Source organism: Brassica napus, chromosome A6 (assembly GCF_020379485.1).
Source record: "Brassica napus cultivar Da-Ae chromosome A6, Da-Ae, whole genome shotgun sequence".
Lineage (NCBI taxonomy): Eukaryota > Viridiplantae > Streptophyta > Magnoliopsida > Brassicales > Brassicaceae > Brassica > Brassica napus.
Window position 1 is genome coordinate 15,028,191 of NC_063439.1, and position 18,660 is coordinate 15,046,850.

Genomic DNA, 18,660 nt, shown 5'->3' on the forward strand with positions numbered 1-18,660 from the left:
CACGTTGTAGATAGCGGGATGATCGACTACCGCGAACTCGACGATTTTCGTGATCTCCTTGGCCATGACTGGCAATCGGATCGATCCAAGAGTCATCGATACTTCGCCTGAAAAACCCGTGAGCGGTTTTGGCGTCGGAATTACTTCTCCGAGTTTGATGCTCATCCGCTTGAGAGTGTCGCGGAAGATTACGTTGACCGTACTTCCCGTTTCGACGAGTACCCTTCCGACTTCTAAATCTCGTATGACAAGATCTATGACGAGCGGGTCGCAGAGAGGTTGGTCGATACCGCCGGCTTCTTCCTTTGTGAAGGTGATCGAGCAATTTTGGCCATCTCGAGGAGGAGACCATGTAGGCCAATTTTCACTCGACTCTGCCTTCCGTTGGTAAGCCTTGATGGCCGACACGGTATCACTGCAGTATTGTGATCCTCCGATGATCATATTGACTCTGCGACGATTGTTATCGTTCCCCTTGTCGTCCGGCCTCCTACCGCGTTTATCCCCAGGTTGGTTTCGTTGAGGGGATTTTTCAGCGGGCGGAATTCTGTCCGTCTTTGTAGGGCGATCAGAATCGAGGATGAGATCCTTGATGCTAGTTACTTCCGAGAGCTCTCCAGCGAGTAGCTTTGCGGCCAGTCTTGCTCCCAAGACTTTGCAGTTGGTCGTGGAGTGTCCTCGGGATTGGTGGAACTCGCAGAAGGTGTTTTCGTCATACCCTTGATTGCGAGTCCATGTGTTGCCCATGGTCCGGCCTTGATCCGAATTGATCGCATAGTTATGCCCCCCTTGGAGATCTTCCCCCTCGTGATGGACGTACTTGTCGTTACGAGAGTTCTTCTTTTTCCCTTTCGGATCCACGTCTTTCGAGGATGGTCTTGCCGCCTTATGTTTTTGCGATAAGACTTTAGTTTCTTCCTCGACTATGATGTAGTCCGTCGCTTTGTGGAGGGCGTCCTGGATCGTTCGCGGTTTGTCGAGAGTTATCCACTTTCTGAATTTCGACATGTACCAGACCGTCTTTCTCAGCGCGTCGATGGCCACTTTGTCGCTTATCCCGCTGACCCTGGACATTATCAGCTTGAACCGACTGATAAACTCGCGGAGGGGTTCGTCTTCCCTCTGGGAGAGACTTCAGAGGTCAATATCGGAAGTTTCTCTATCTATGAAAACAGAGTACTGTTTGAGAAATTCCGATGCGAGCTGTCGAAAACTCCCGATGGTGTTGCGACGAAGGCGTGCGAACCATTCGAGCGCTGCTCCTTCAAGATTTTCGACGAACAGGCGGCAATAGCCGGGATCTTTTTCGCCATCCTTCAGTCTTGCTCTTCCCATCGCGATGTGGAAAGCCTGAAGGTGCGCTTTTGGATGGGCCGTACCATCGTACTTCGGTACTTTGATTTTTCCCGGATCGGACACCCTCATGTCCGAAATGCGACTGGTAAAGGGGGTCTTTCGAGCTCCTTCCAGCAGTCGATCGATCTCGGGGGCAGCACTAGTAGCATGATGGATTTGAGACTTTACGGCTCTCACTTCTGCCGCAGTCTTGGTGATGTAGTCACGAAGATCGCGGATATCCGATGTCTCGTCAGTGGATTTCCAAGCTTGTCGGCGTTTACTGCGAGTGAGCTCGGTTTGCTTTTCAGCCAGCTCCTCTTGTTCGTTCCAATAGGCGATTTCCTGTTATTCCGTCATTGGTTTTTCGAACGGGGAGCCTTCCTGAGCGGATCGGCTTCTGGTCCTTCTTGGATGTCTGTCGACATCCTCGTCGGTGTCGTTGGAGACATCGCTAGGATCCAGGTCAATGTGTTCGGCTTCGTTATCCTCCGAATCCTTTGCAGGGGGCGGAAGACTTTCAGGGTTCCCCTTTTCGATGGGAGATTTCTCGCTAGGGTTTTGACCGGAAGGTCGTTCCCGCGTGACTCATGTTCTATTGAGTGGGGTGGCGAAGTCGAGCCTCTTCCCACGGATTTTGGTGGTTTCGCGGGGACGGATTGCTTGGGTCCTTGCCGTTAAGGTTTCAACCTGTTTGGTCAAGGTATTCACGAGCTTATCCTGTTCTTCCGACCTTTTCTCATAGGTGGCGAACATCTTTTTAAACTCCTTGAGCGTCGCGGCGTTGGCTTGTGCGTTGGCCGTGGATACGTCCGCTACTGGAGTGTGGAGATCGGTGCCGCTGCCTCCGTTAAGAGGAGTTTGCACGTTATCCGCGTCGTTATTTGACATGTCTGATTGAGAGTGATGTGGCTTTTGCGGGTTAGATTGATCCGTACCCCCTCCTTCTAGCGCTAAACTGTGGGAACCGAAATTCGCACTGTCGATTTCCGTTTAAATATGGAAACTAGGAAAATCCTAATTTCCCAGAGGATCCGGATATCTGCTAATTACCACACGTCAAGCAATCAGAACACGAGAATAACAACGACAAAGTATAATAAATCGAAAAAGAGAGCAAAGAAGATCTTATTCCGAATTTGCGTATGAGCGTTTACAACAAGGTATAAGCCTGGGCTCGAGAGCTGTCGGCGAGATTCCTAGTTCTAGTAACCCTAAGACGGCTAAACCTAATTGAGTCGCAGCTCGAAATAACAAAAACGGAAAATTGCCTAAATTGCTCTAAGTGCTAAGTTTGCTCTGAAAAAGTTATATCCCTCATGCTCCTCGCCTAGGACTCCTTATATACTAGCTCCAAGGTCGGTTTACGCTTTTACTCTTCTGCCCTTAAGGCGTCATAGCATAAAAATGGAGTTATTCCATTTTTCCCGATCTTCACAATTATCTTCAAAACTTCTGTATTTATCCGCGGAAACTTGATATTTATCCTTCCTTGTGGGCCAAGCGTAAACCATGCTGTGGTTTACGGGCTTTTGGTTAGGAAATCGTAGGATGGGCCTCGAGTCGTGTTTTAGGTACCTTTGGGCCGTCTACCGACTCGACACGTTTACTACGAATTTTCCGCGGTTTCTAATCCGCGAAGTTTGATCGATGAGTTAGAATAGCGGAAGACATGGACTGAGCTTGCTACGGTCTCCGGGAGATAGCATTCGAAGGGTTGACGAGAATGCATGGATTGGTGTTGTATCGATGTTCGGAAGGGTTCAATCGCTACGCAGCGACCGAACTTTGGCTCGAGCTCGATCGCTACGCAGCGAGCCCGAACTTTGGTTTGAATCTTCAAGGATACTTCTTCGTAAAAACTCTGTATTGGTTATATTTTACGAAAGTTGTATCCTTCTTTTTACTATCTCTTTCGGAAATACGATCTCCGGGGATTTTCGGGTGGTAATTCCGTCGTAACCGTTTTTGGCCCCAACACGACACATGGCTGCGACTTTAATACTAGAGCGGGATGAGAATGGAGACCTACATGACCAGGATGGTCATCTGCGTAATGCAGCAAGTCAGAGGTTAGATGATCAAGATGATGAAGCGCATGCAGTTCCTCAAGTTGTAGACTAGGCTGCTCGACCCAGAACGTTGGCTGACTACAATCGTCTAGATCAGTACTACGCCAACAGATCTGCTATTCGTCCTCCTCCTATTCAGAGGAACAATTTCATGCTGAAACCCCAGTACTTTACACTCGTGGCGCAGACACCATACTGTGGTTAGTCACACAACCATCCTGTGGACCATCTAGGGCGGTTTGAGGATCTGGTTTTGGCCATTAAAGCCAATGGATTCTCTGAGGACTATCTTTTCTGCAAGCTCAGCTTTGCGCTGGCTTAAGCAGTTAGCACCAGGATCTCTCACATCCTGGGCTGACATGAAGAATGCGTTCCTATGCAATTTCTTTGATGAGTCACGAGCTGAGGACTTAAGGAGGAAGATTGCTACATTCACTCAGAAGACTACAGAGTCATTCAGAAGCTCATGGATCAGATTGTAGTCCTATCAGAGAGACTGTCCACACCATGGATTCAATGAAGTGAAGCTGCTCAGCACTTTCTTCAGAGGCATCGCGCTGGCATATCAGATGGCTCTGGACACATCTAGTGAAGGCAAATTCAACACTAGGAAATCAGAGGAGGCTGTGAGACTGATTGAGAACTTGGCATCTAGCACTAGCACCAACAACACTGATTTTGAGAGGAGAAAATCGGCCACCCTAGGAAAGGAGGAGTTGGATGATGTTAAGGCTAAACTGGACAGGGTTCACAAGCTTCTCAAGAAGCACATTAGCTTTACAGAGATATGTAAACTACATATGTCAACAGTGACGGAGATTTTAAGGAGGATGTGAATTTCATCAGTGGTACTGGTTTTCAAAATCAGAAACCTGAGAATCAGAGTTGATACAAAAACTCCTATGGGAATGGACAGAGGAGTAACTTCAACCAGAGTTCACAGTTCGAGAAACCCCACAGCAACAACTTCAACAACAGCAGCAACATAAATTATGGAAACTCTTCCTATCAGAAAGTACCACCACAGAATCGAGAGAGCAAGATAGAAGCAATGATTGATCAAGTTCTTGAGGGACAGCAGAAGCTTATGGTGCATGTCAATGGGAAGATAGATGCTGTCTACTCATAGCTGAATGCAAAGTTTGAATCTTTGAATACACATGTAAAGAAGATGGAGACACAAGTGGTTCAGACATGAGAAGCTGTTAAGAAGCAAGAGACCTTCATAAAGGGGAAAGGAGATGAAGCACTGAAGTACCACGTGAATGCCATCATATAGGATTATTTCTGACTAGTGGTTAAGGAGGAGAAGCTTCAGGAGGGAGACTTTGAAGTTGAAAGCTCTATGAGCTTCGGCAGTTCAAATTGGTGTCGACCGATGCCAATAGATGAATATCGATCGATGGAATCAGATGAACACCAATCGATACTTGTCAGGGTATATTTGAGTCGACACGATTCGTGCTCAACTCTAAGTAATGATAGGGAGAAGGAGACATGTCGTTGCAATGTCTTCTCTACTTTGATTGTTGATAAACCAAGAGATCCTACTTCTAGGATACTGCCATATGGGTATGGGCCAGTATATGTCGTGGATACTCTCATAGCAGCAGGGGAGATGGATCGTTAGTCGATGGTTCCTGCTTCTAAAGGTATCTTTTGAGAGCTATGTCACGGAACCATGGAATGTGTTTGGATTTATAGCTGCATCCTTCAGTGGGGATTGCCTACATACCCTTAAGTGAGTAATCAAGCCGTTCATAGTTCATGGATTGGAGGCGCGCAGCCTAGATTGGCATGTAGCCTGATGGGCACGTGGTCTAGTGGCACGTGGCCTAGTGAGCACGTGGTTCTGTAGTTGATATGAGTCATTTGTTCTAGAGAGCACATGGCCGAAACAGATGGTAAACTTGTGGATATGCTACAATGAACATGGAGCCGTCCTGCTGATGGACATGAGATCGTGGCCAGAGCCAATAGATGAAGTTGTAGCGTGCTGCAATGAGCATTGAACTTCATCTTTTTGATAGCAATTGCAGGTATTTGCCTGTTGTTAGGCGTGTCGAAGAAGAAGGTCTTCTAGGTGTGGAATATTGCCTTGGACGCTGTGGAATTGTGAGCTCTGGTGATGGACGTCTTGGACCCTTTCTTTTGGTTTAAGAAACCTATATTTATAAGAGATGCCGTGCCTCTCTCTTAGAATTTGTAATAATTCATTATATCCTTAGATAATAGAATATTTTTATTTTTCTTAAGGATGATCATATATATTGAAATACTTCCTCTTTATCAAGGATTCAGGAAGATTCCTTCTTGTCTAAGCTGGTTACATTATCTTAAGGAAGATTCTATTATCCTAAAGCATGAGAAATCACTCCGTCTGGAAGCTGGAAGCCGGAGGCAGGACCCTGGCCCGGGGATAAGACCTTTGAAGTCGGAGGCAGGAACCTTGAAGCTGGAGTAATCTCTTCAATGATTATTTTCCCCAACAGTTTGCCTCTTATTTTCTGGTTTCCTGTTTGAAGGCAGGAAATAACATGATTTTCCTCATAAGACCTCATGAGTTGCACCGTAGTATCAAGTTCCTTGTTCTAAAGAAGAAGTTAAAGCTTGAGCCATCAAACTATCTTGTTGGCAGTGCTTCGATGTACGTGCACATGGTCTGAGAGGATTCATAGCCTGACTGAAGATATATGGCCTTGAGAATAATCCTTGGTTCAATATAGATACATGGTCTGAATCAAGTAGTATATTCGCCGGTACATCCCGTGGGCGTGATGTCGTGGCCTGGACCAATGCATATAGACATACAGACATGCTTCAATGGGCATGTGTTTTGTCTGACTGATGATGATCACATGGATCTGGTTGTACTCTCGATTCCGATGGCCTGCACATGGGAATCCTTATCTCGAAGTAGGAGAGTTTCCTAGCAGTAAAGTTACATGGTCTAAAGGCTTGTGGTGCCTTCTTTCCTGGTGAGGGTCACTTGATCGCATGTGGAGCCTTACACTATCGCGCAAGATCGAACCAGTCTTATAAGACTTTCTTCTTCTCTTTTCTAAGATGCTTGTGCTGCTCCTATAGCTACTCTCGGCTTTAGTTCATGCCATGACTTCAATTTGAATTTCTTGAGAATTTTATGGCTCCATTGATCATGTGGAGTATATGGGTCAAGACCCAGGATTTATGAGAAGGAGAATCTTGGCGAGGCTAAGGATCAGCAGGGCGAGGAGGTTTATTAATACCCAGAGGCCAAAACTGGGGATCCTCATCCTTGATTCTGCTGGTCTTGCATGCACCTCTTTTAAATCTTGTCGTTAAGATTGTGACATTTGTTGAGCTTGTAAAAGATGTAGTGGTCTTTCATTGAAGTCTTCATGCCGGTCCCGGTTTTTGCGTTTAGCCTACTCCCTGCTCCATGAGGTTTTGATGATGTAGCTTTTAGCCTCGTCTCAGGATTGTACCCTGACTTCTGGCAAGGGGACGTTCGGCATGTTTGTCCTGGTACCGGGAGATAACCTATCTGATTTTTGGTACCGGAGTTGATCTCTTGGACATATTATCTGCAGCGATCAGTAGTATCCATGCCGGATAAAGAAGGTGGAACGTTAGTTGAACCTGAAATTGATTCTTGGAGACTCTCAACTGTGTATCACATTGCAATCTGCCGCCGGAGGTAGGCCACTATCAATGCTTGGCTGACCTTGTATCATGCATTCATGGAAGCCGAAGGATCCTGGGCATGCTCTCCTAATATATGAAGGTTTGGAGATACATCCTCCTAAAACCCATAGGTTTAGGGATGTGATTCTTAATAACTTGGAGGTTGCATAGAATTTCGTCCAGGAACCCGGAGGTTGGATAGACTTTGACCCGAAGGTTGTAAGGACTTTCGTACAGGAACCCGAAGGTTTTAAGGAGTTTTGTCCAAGAACCTGTAGGTTTTAAGGACTTTTGTCCAGGAACCCTGAGGTTGGAAGGACTTTCGTCAACGAACCCGGATGTTGGAAGGATTTTTGTCCCGGAACCCAGAGGGTTTAAGGATATTCATCCAGGAAACCGTAGGTTTCAAGGACTTTAGTCGAGGAACCCATAGGTTTTAAGGACTTTCTTCCAAGAACTCATAGGTCTTAGGATGTTTATCGAGCTCTACTCCCGTGAATAAGCTACTCTTATTTTTATGCAACATTGCTCTCTGCCCCCAGAGGTAAGCCACTATCAATGTCGGTTTAGATGTTGCGCTCGGCCACTCTGAAGTAGGCCTCGTATGCAAATAAGTATCATATTCCACCCCCTGGGGTAGGTTATTGACGATATTAATGAAATAAGTTCGTAGACTTGAATGCATGGACATATCACATTCCACCACCTTTAGGTAGGTTACTTATGGATGTCCCATGATGAGTCCGTAGACTTTTGCTTCAGACCCGGAGGCCTCTTTTCGGATTCGGAGGCCTCTTTTTGGACCTAGAGGTCACTCTTGAACCCTAAGGTCGTTTTGAACCCGAAGGTTGCTCTGGACCCAAAGGTCGTTTTGAACCCGTAGGTTGCTCTGGACTCGGAGGTCATTTTGAACCCGTAGGTTGCTCTGGACCCGGAGGTCGTTTTGAACCCATAGGTAGCTAAGGACCCAAAGGTCGTTTTGAACCCGTAGTGATGTGCCCCAGTCCATGGACCAGACCGATCAGAACGTTTCAGACGTCCCTACTGAGGTTCATCCTACCGATCAGATCAGACAGATCGAGCGGGCCGTCTATCGGCTCGACCCGCGAACGTCCGGATTGGAGCTTCGTCCAGATCCTCGACCAGATGCTCGAACTGACCAAACTGAAGCCTGTCTCTCCCGGCCAACTCGACAAGCCAAGACTGATAGCCAAGCCAGACTTGACTTGGATCATGCCAGACTTGAGAAAGATCATGCCAGACTTGAGAAAGATCATACCAGACTTGACTTGGATCATGAGGTTTCACAAAATGATCGAGACTTCTCTCTTTTGGCTCGATTGGCTCATATTGCACGTACCGGCGACCGTACTGATGGACTGATCGACCCTTTTGATCAGTTCATGCAATTTGATCAGCCAAATCTCACTAAGGCAAGGATCCTTCACCTTTCTGAAGACATAGGACGCACTTGGTCCAGTCTGGTTCATGATCTGGACATGGTGGTTCATACGGACAGTCCCACATTCGTCGTTCTCCTTACCGCGGTTCATGCTTCAGGATACAACGAATCTGGATAGAAGCCAAACAGTCACCTTGTCTAGTCTTATCTCTTTATTTTCGTATTAAAGACTAGATCTAGATCTAGATCTACTTTTTTATTTAATTCCTAGATCTACAAAATTCTATAAGTATGAAACTCTTTTCATTTTAATAATCAGAAATCGATTTTGTCTAAAGTTTGAGTTAAACTCATTGTTCTTCGTTTAAGAACTTGTCTTGTTTCTTGGTGAGTCATATCCAAGTAAACACATCCTCAAATCGTTGGTCTTGTGAGTCATATCAAGCAACGACGAGAGATCCTTCACTTGGTGGTCTTGTGAGTCATATCAAGCACCATTTGGAGTCGGGAATATCGAAGGCCAATCCGCATCCTTCGTGAGAACCTTCATTCCATCTAGTTCTCCATCTGGAGTTCATATCCAAATCTTATCCATTTGAGTGAGCCGATCTTAGGGTCCTTCAAGTGGTATCAGAGCCACTCGTTTGGTATCTTCTAAATCTTTCATCTTTCTCATTTTTCATTTCTTCATAAACATTCTTCATCTATCTATCTTGAATACAGGCCCCTCATTACCATCTTCAATGTATCAAAAAAAAAAGAAAAGATCTATCAAAAAAAAAAAAAAATCGAAAAGTTTTTTTTTTCATTTGGGGATTGGTGGTGGAAGAGAAAGCCTGCTGGCTGAGGAGAAATCCAGCCTTTGAGGTGGTTAAAACGGATTCCCAAAACCAAAAGTCTCTTATCTTTCTCTCTTTCAAAATTCCCTTGTGTTTGCTTGGATTTTGTCCATTGAGTTTCTTTGATTTGTTCTTCTTAGAACTTTGAGTGAAAACTTGTTGTGTGACCATCCAAATTCTGAGAGAAACACGTGTGTGGGTGAGGATCAAACACTTGAGAGAGTGAGGATTTTTATCTAATGTTTTGCGTTTAAGAAATTTCAGGGACCATGAGTAGTGATGATGAACGGAACCGTCCCGGAAACTCAGTTGCTGGATTGTCTAATCTTCAAATGCGTGCCTTGAATGATTCTATGTCTAACATGTTGAACACATGTTTAGATCAGATCCACCAGAGGCTTGATGAGATCCAGGCCAGCCAAGCTTCTTCTAGAGCCGGAGCAAGAAGAGACCGTCCGCGTAGGAACACTCGGTCCGACAATGAGATCCGAGAGGAGGATGACCAAGAGGACGAGGCCAGATCAGTATACCGTCCAAGAAGAGGTCCTAGAACCCGAGATCCAGGTGATGTCAATCTTTTTGCAAGAAATGAACGTACGGATGATAGTTAAGTGGTTTGAAACTAAAAATCCCACCTTTTGAGGGTAAAAATGATCTTGATATTTTTCTTTAATGGGAAAGAAAAATTGAACATATCTTTGATTGTCAAAACTTTTCTGAACTTAAGAAAGTTAGACTAGTTGTTACTGAATTCTCTGGCTATGCTATGCTATTAATTGGTATGATCAAGTTGTGACCCACAGGAGGAGAACAGGTGAGAGACCGATTGAGACATGGGATGAGTTTTCCATGCTGATGAGGAGATGATTTGTTCCTGCTCATTATCACCGAGACCTCCACCAGAAACTCAGACGTTTGCTTCAAGGCACTAAGTCTGTGGAATACTACCACCAGGAGATGGAAACTTTGATGATCAAGGCTGATGTAGATGAGCCCATGGACGCCACTATGGCTGGGTTCCTCCCTGGCCTCAACCGCGACATCCAAGACCGTATAGAGCTTCAAGAGTATGGTAGTGTGGAACAGATGCTACACAAGGCCATCTTAATCGAGCAACAAGTTAAGAGGAAGAGTTTCTCAAAGCCGGCCATTAGCTCTAAACCGGCCTACTCTCCTAAACCGGCATTTTCTCCTAAGCCAAGCTACCAAGAAAAAGGTAAGTCTTCTTCCACAACACATAATGCTTTTAAAACTGATGTCTCTGCTCGTGATGACAAAGGAAAGGCAGTTGATATTTCTGGCCGAGCAAGAGACATTAGGTGTTTCAAATGTCTAGGTCTAGGACACTTTGCCAAAAACTGTCCCAACCAACGAGTGATGATTCTTATGGAGAATGGAGAAGTTGAATCTGATGATGAATTGGAGAACAAGGAAGATTTTGATCTGATCTTTGATGAAGAGGACGAGTCCTCTGGATATCCGCATCATGGGCCACTACTCGTTGCTAGGAAAGGCATGGTCGAGTCTATCTTCGATGAGACGGACGGCCGCTTTGTCGATGGTTCCGACCCAGCCTTTGATGATGAGTCTGACCCGATCTATGATGAGGAGCCTTGCTTCGACTATCCAGGGCATGGTCCTCTACTTGTCACAAGAAGAACTCTGAGTGTCCAACCCAAAAACAATGAAAAGGAACAAAGGGAGAATCTCTTTCAATCTCGACGTTTAGTTTCTGAAAAGGTTTGCTCTTTGATTATTGATGGTGGGAGTTGTACTAATGTTGCTAGTGACACTCTTGTCAGGAAACTAGGACTTGCTACTCGGCCTCTCTCTCGTCTTTTCAGGTTGGAATGGCTAAACGAGGCTGGAGAACAGTATGTGAAAGAGGAAGTCACTGTCCCTATTACCATTGGCCGATATGAGGACAAGGTCGTTTACAACGTTCTTCCTATGGACGCAAGCCACATTCTCTTGGGCCGGCCATGGCAATTTGATAAGAGAGCCGTGCATGATGTCTTCACAAACCGACACTCCTTTGATCATAAAGGGAAGAAGATCACGCTTGTTCCTTTGACACCTTTGGAGGTTCATCAAGATCAGATCCAGCTCAAGAGGAACCGTGACAAGGAACCCAAGCCAGATGAACCTGAATCATCCCAACGGAAATCCAATTTTTATATCAAACAAAGTCAGGTCAAGATATCTCTTTACTCTCAAAAGCCATTCCTTTTACTTGTGTACAAATAATCGTTTATGGTTTCTTCTTCTGACCTTGCACCGAAGATTCCGAGTGAACTTTTAGTAGTTTTGCAGAAGTATTCTGATGTTTTTCCAGATGAGAATCCTAAGGGATTACCTCCAGTACGAGGCATTAAGCATCAGATCGACCTTGTTCCAGGCGCGTCTCTACCAAACCGGCCAGCTTACCGTACCAATCCGGTGGAGACCAAGGAACTTCAGAAACAAATTGATGACCTACTTGAGAAAGGCTACATCCGGGAAAGCCTCAAAGTCCTTGTGCCGTTCCTGTCCTTCTCGTGCCCAAAAAGGATGGTTCTTGGTGCATGTGTGTGGACTGTCATGCCATCAACAACATCACGGTAAAGTATAGGCATCACATTCCTAGGTTAGACGGCATGCTTGATGAGTTGCATGGATCATGTGTCTTTTCTAAAACTGATTTGAAAAGTGGTTATCACCAGATTAGGATGAAAGAAGGTGATGAGTGGAAAACCGCATTTAAAACCAAGTTAGGATTGTATGAATGGCTTGTTATGCCATTTGGTCTTACTAATGCACCTAGCAATTTCATGCGTTTGATGAATCATGTCTTGTGGTCATTCATTGGTCATTTTGTGGTTGTATACTTTGATGACATTCTTGTCTATAGCAAAAACCTTGAAGATCATAAGATGCATCTAAAATCTGTTCTTGAAGTTCTTAGGAAAGAAAAACTCTTTGCCAATCTTGGTAAATGCTCTTTTGGAACAGATTACGTGTTGTTCTTAGGTTTTGTTGTAGGTGCTGATGGACTTAGAGTGGACGAGAAAAAAATCAAAGCCATCCGAGACTGGCCGAGTCCTTCGACCGTGGGCGAGGTAAGAAGCTTTCATGATCTGGCCGGTTTCTATAGACGGTTTGTTCCGGACTTCAGTTCCATTGCTGCTCCAGTGACTGATGTGATCAAGAAGAACGTCGGTTTCAAATGGGAACAAGCCCAAGAAAAAGTTTTTCAGATGTTAAAAGTGAAGTTGACTCATGCTCCTTTACTTGTACTTCCTGATTTTTCTAAAATTTTTGAGACTGAATGTGATGCTTCCGAAGTTGGGATTGGTGCTGTCTTGATGCAGGATAGGAAACCCATTGCTTACTTCAGTGAGAAGCTTGGAGGCGCCACACTCAACTACCCCACCTATGACCAGGAGCTATATGCTTTGGTGAGAGCTCTCCAAACGTGGCAACACTATCTTTGGCCTACGGAGTTTGTTATCCACACGGACCACCAGTCCTTGAGACATCTTAATGGTCAACAGAAGCTGAACAAGAGACACGCACGTTGGATTGAGTTTATTGAGACATTTCCTTATGTTATCAAGTACAAGCAAGGTAAGAAAAATGTTGTGGCTGATGCTTTGTCCCGAAGGTATATTCTTCTTTCAGCCCTTGAAACTAAACTACTTGGTTTTGAATTTATCAAAGACTTGTATGTGACTGATCCGGATTTCAAAGAAATATTTCAGAAATGTTCCAAAGTGGCTTGTGGAAAATACTATCAAAATTCTGGATTTTTGTTCTTTGATAACCGCTTGTGTGTGCCCCAACGTTCTTTGAGGTAATTGTTTCTCAGGAAATCTCATGGAGGAAGTCTTATGGGACACTTTGGAGTCAAGAAGACATACAAGACGGTTTATGATCACTTCTACTGACCAAGCTTGATGAAGGACGTTGAGAGGATTTGTGGCCGATGTGTGATCTGCAAGAAATCCAAAACCAAGACATCTAATCACGGTTTGTATTCGGCTCTACCCATTCCTTCTGATCCTTGGGTAGATATTTCTATGGATTTTGTTCTTGGTTTGCCTAGGACTAAAACTGGCCGAGACTCCATCTTTGTGGTTGTGGATAGGTTTTCGAAAATGGCTCATTTCATTCCATGTCATAAAATTGATGATGCTGTTCAAGTTGCTGAATTGTTCTTTAGGGAAATTGTTAGATTGCATGGAATGCCTAAGACCATTGTCTCTGATCGTGATGCTAAGTTCCTTAGCTATTTTTGGAAAACTTTGTGGTCTAAATTAGGAACCAGATTGATGTTCTCTACGACTTGTCACCCACAAACTGATGGCCAAACTGAAGTAGTGAATAGAACTTTGTCTGCATTGCTTAGATCATTGGTGAAGAAAAACCTTAAGCTTTGGGAAGAATGTTTGCCTCATGTTGAGTTTGCTTATAACCATGCTATGCATTCTGCTACTAAGTTCTCTCCTCTTGAAGTCATTTATGGCTTTAATCCTTTATCTCCACTTGATCTTTTGCCTTTGCCTTTGAGTGAAAGAGTTAGCACAGATGGCAAAAGGAAAGCAGACACTATCAAGAAGTTACATGAGCAGGTTCATGCAAACATTGCAGCCAAAACCAAAGGGTACAAAACATATGCCAACAGGAAGAGAAAAGAGGTGATCTTTGAGAAGGGTGATCTTGTTTGGGTTTACTTGAGGAAGGAACGGTTTCCAGAAGAAAGAAAGTCTAAACTTATGCCTCGGGTCGATGGTCCATTTCAGATCCTTAGAAAGATCAATGACAATGCCTATCAGCTTGATTTGCAAGGTAAGTATGATATTTCTTCAAGCTTTAATGTGTCTGATCTTTCTCCTTTTCTTGTAGATGATCCATATTTGTGGACAAAGCCTTTTAAAGAAGGAGGGAATGATGTGCCCCAGTCCATGGACCCGACCGATCAGAATGTTCCAGACATCCCAGCTGAGGTTCATCCTACCGATCAGATCAGACAGATCGACCGGGCCGTCTATCGGCTCGACCCGCGAACGTCCGGATTGGAGCTTCGTCCAGATCCTCGACTAGATGCTCGAACTGACCGAACTAAAGCCTGTCTCTCCCGGCTAACTCGACAAGCCAAGACTGATAGCTAAGCCAGAATTGACTTGCATGACAGGCTTGAGAATTATCATGCCAGACTTGAGAAAGATCATGCCAGACTTGACTTGGATCATGAGGTTTCACAAAATGATCGAGAATTCTCTCTTTTGGCTCGATTGGCTCATACTGGACGTACCGGCGACCGTACTGATGGACTGATCGACTCTGTTGATTAGTTCATGCACTTTGATCAGCCAAATCTGTAAGGCCCCGACCCGGCTGCCTAAGCCGAGGTCGATACCTCACGTCGCTTGGTCCATACACTGACCGAACCTCTCAAAATTTTACCCTTTATCTGTATCATCGCCCATAGGCGAGGGCTAACTTAGACCTTAGCTTAAGACTAACTTAGTCATTCCCTAGCTTAGATCATTTTAACTCATACGCAGAGGATATTCTCTACTTAACAATTGGTCTACAGCCAATATAATACTTGCCTGGTCGAATCACCTCAGCTAATGGTTAGTATACTCAACTACCAGCTAGCTCCAAGGTCGATCATGATCCCAAATCAAATCATACAAATCCGAGGTTCCATTACCCTAACCATTCTATCTAGATCTATGCAACATTGCTAGATCATACCTTTGCCACATCCACGAAGCTTGTTAGCTCATTGTCCCAGTTGACTTAGCTGTTTAGTTAGCTCATCCAGCTAGCTGAGCTGAACCACTTCACTTGAGGTTCCATCTACCCTCTTCCAGCTGATAGAGCTGCGAGGTATCTTCGCCCAGCTCCCCGTCTACTCGTACAGCTCTCTTATACCTGCATAGACTTTTCCTTTTGGTACTTAGTCATTCAGCCAACCATCCCCACATACCAAGTACCTTTGGGAAGTCTCCAGCTACATTTCTGGCCACTTCCAAAAGTGCTCCAAAAATTAATTAAAATTCATGAAAACTCATGATAAAAGAGTTGAAAAAGCACTATCTCGTTGAAAGGTTCTATCCATCTGCCCTTTGTCAACGCATTTTTTTAGGCAAAGACTCCGTTTTTTCCTCTGTAAATATTTCTCAGAACATGGAGTGTGAATCAAACCCACGTTTGAATTGAAAATAAGATACTGATGCAAGCTCTTCTCTTCTGAATCGGATAGATTCATATCTGAAAGAGTTTGACAATACGTTCTTTCCAAATTTACTCTTTGTCCCTCTATTAGAGGTGTTCCAGAAATGTCTGCAATCGAGTAAATAGCTCTACGAACTAATGGATCGGATCAAATTGGAAAATGGAAAGATTTTTACAAGTTATACCTTTCGTCACCACTTTGTGGAAAATCGTTAGATATGAATATGTTAGATACTTGTGACTCGATTGACGAAGGTGAAATAGTATCTCTCTCCAAAAAAGCATGTTTTTGTTACAATAGAAGCAGAAGTGATGTGGATTATTCAAGAATCGAAGTCGATTTGCTTTAGAAAAAGAAGATATCAATGAACTTCTCTGAAATGGTTTTACGGGATTCAGCCAATTGTCTTGATCGTGGGATACGATTGAGAAATAGGAATCTGTGTTATCAAAAGATTTCCTGCGATTCTTTCTTGTATGGAATGAGCCAATCATCCACTTTGGTATCTTATTGAACAAAAATGGTGATATTGTTCCTCCATTGATCAAGAATTTCGATTTTTGAGAAGTATTATGATCATCCAATAAAAAGGGTTTCAATTTTTTTAAAATGAACGATTTGAAGACCTATTGATTCTAACAACTGATTGCAGGGTTGATCGTTCGGACCTTTCAATTCATAGATGTGGATCTCAGTCTTATGAATGGGGATATTCTTGAAACTCACAAAGAAAAAAGGAAGTGAGTTAGACAAAAAGAGAAGTAACTTGGACAAAAAGAAATGAAGTGACTTAGACAAATCTTTTTTATCAATAGCATTAAATGGGAGTTGTCTTTATAAGATTTCAAATGAGATAAAAAAATGAGGGGATTGGAAGAAATCCACTAAAATATTTGAAATAGAGTTCTTAAGTAGAATAAGCTCGGGGAGGGTAGAGTAGAAATTAGGATTATAAAAAAAAAGTCGTCAAAACAAAACGAGGGTATATAGTCGCTAAAAAAAGACTTTTTCTTTTTCTTTTCGACGATTCTTTTTTTTTTATGACTGAAACAGACGTAAAAATCAAATTTTGATTCTTGATTGGATTTGTTGAACAAAATATTAACCTCTTTTTTAATTCCTTCAGATTAGTTATTCAATTGAAGAATAAGTCTATTTTTTCTGGTTCTAAGGCTAGTAGTTCTAGTGGTCGACTCACTTCTTTCAAATTGTTTCTGATTATTAAGAAAAGGTAACAAAGATAAAGTACGAGCTTGTTTTATAGCAATAGTAATTAATTGTTGTTGTTTTAAAGTTACTCTATTCACCCGTCTAGATAATATTTTTCCGTGTTCACTAATAAATCGACTAATGAAACTCATGTTTCTATAATCAATTCGATTCCCCGATTGGATCGGGGGCAAATGCCGACGAAAAGATCGCTTGGATTTAGTAAAAGGTCGCTTAGATTTATTCATAATTTTTTATTCCTTACCTATAAAATCCTATTTTGATCGGATCAAAATAAAAAGGATTTCTATTTCTATATAGGATAGAGTTTTTATATAGAATTAAAAATATAGGATTTGATTTCTTTCTATTATTTTATTTGTTTATATTTATATATATGTAATAATACGTAGATACTTTCATTATTCCTGTTCTTAAAATAAAATTTGACATACAAGCACTCAATTTTATCTATTTCTTGATTTCCCCATGAATTGTATGTTTATAACAATAGGGACAGAATTTTCTCAATTCCAATCGACTAGGAGTGTTATGCCGATTCTTTTGAGTAATATATTTGGAAATTCCAGCCGATTCTTTCTTAATATCATTTCGAACACAACTGGTACTTTCCAAATTAATTGTTACTCGAACATCTTTACCTTTGGCCATAAAACCTCCTTTGGATTTATGATTCACCCCCAATCTTCTATTTTAATTTTAGGGTCCATAAAGAACAAGAACAAAAAAATAAATAGAAGCTATTAATTAACTCAAAAAAATGTCTTAAATGTTTCGTTACAATGAATATTAATTAGTAATTAAATAAAAAGAAAATAATAAGTAATATAATGATTTTTTGAAAACTATATTTCAAATCTTTGTACAGTATTTTTTAAGTATCTCGTAGGATACTCTTTCCCTAGAAACACTTTTTTTTAATTGGATCCTGAACCCTCGTTTTTATGACCTTTCGGCCCCCTTTTTTTTCTAATTCTTTTTTTAGAATAAAAAAGAATTAGAAAAAGGGGGGGGGGGTTATTCCCCGATCGTATCTCTAAATCTTTTTATCCTTTCTGATGTTAATAACTAGAATTACAAAAAGGAAAATGTTAATGCATCTGAAAATAAACGATTAATCTCTATTAATAAACCTGCTAACGAAACGAACCATAGAGTACTTAGTACCGGTGCTACAGAAAGATATTTTTTAGATCTCGCATTTGAAATCCTCCTTCTTTCTTCTTTATTGTATTACAATATATATAGTAATATATATAACTATAGATGTACATGTAGTTAAGAAGTTCTTGTATTTGTATATGTAACCCCCCCCCACCCTCCCATCTTCAAAATTAGAATTGAAATATTGTCTACTAGAAGGATCTTATAGATTCCATTTTCAAATGGAAGCGCTTTTTATGTAAATTTGAAATTGATAGGATTTGCCTAAAAAAACTAATTTTTTTAATTATAATTATATATATGTTTGTTATCTGATATGAAACAAAAAAAAAGAAGGATGTGGAAAACAAGATAGGAATTGTTTACAATGACATTGTAAACCAATCGAAAGGGATGTAGCGCAGCTTGGTAGCGCGTTTGTTTTGGGTACAGAATGTCACGGGTTCAAATCATGTCATCCCTACCTAATTACTGCTCAGAAGAGCAGTAACGAGGAATCTATTTTAGATTTATCTTTTTTTAATAAAATTGGACATACATAAAATTATGAATTTTAAGATATACTATGATATAGTATATACGTACAAAATCGATTCGAGTTAAAGAATGTCCTCTTTCTAGCCTTTTCATTTTTTTAGAAAAAACAAGAAAAGCGCTCTTAGTTCAGTTCGGTAGAACGTGGGTCTCCAAAACCCAATGTCATAGGTTCAAATCCTACAGAGCGTG

At 42.3% G+C, this 18,660-nt stretch overlaps 1 non-coding gene across 1 annotated transcript; it reads left to right on the forward strand.

The window, feature by feature from the left end:
• The first annotated feature begins 18,586 nt into the window (after nucleotides 1–18,586).
• TRNAW-CCA lies at nucleotides 18,587–18,660 on the forward strand. The gene has a single exon. It is a non-coding gene; the product is annotated as a tRNA-Trp (tRNA).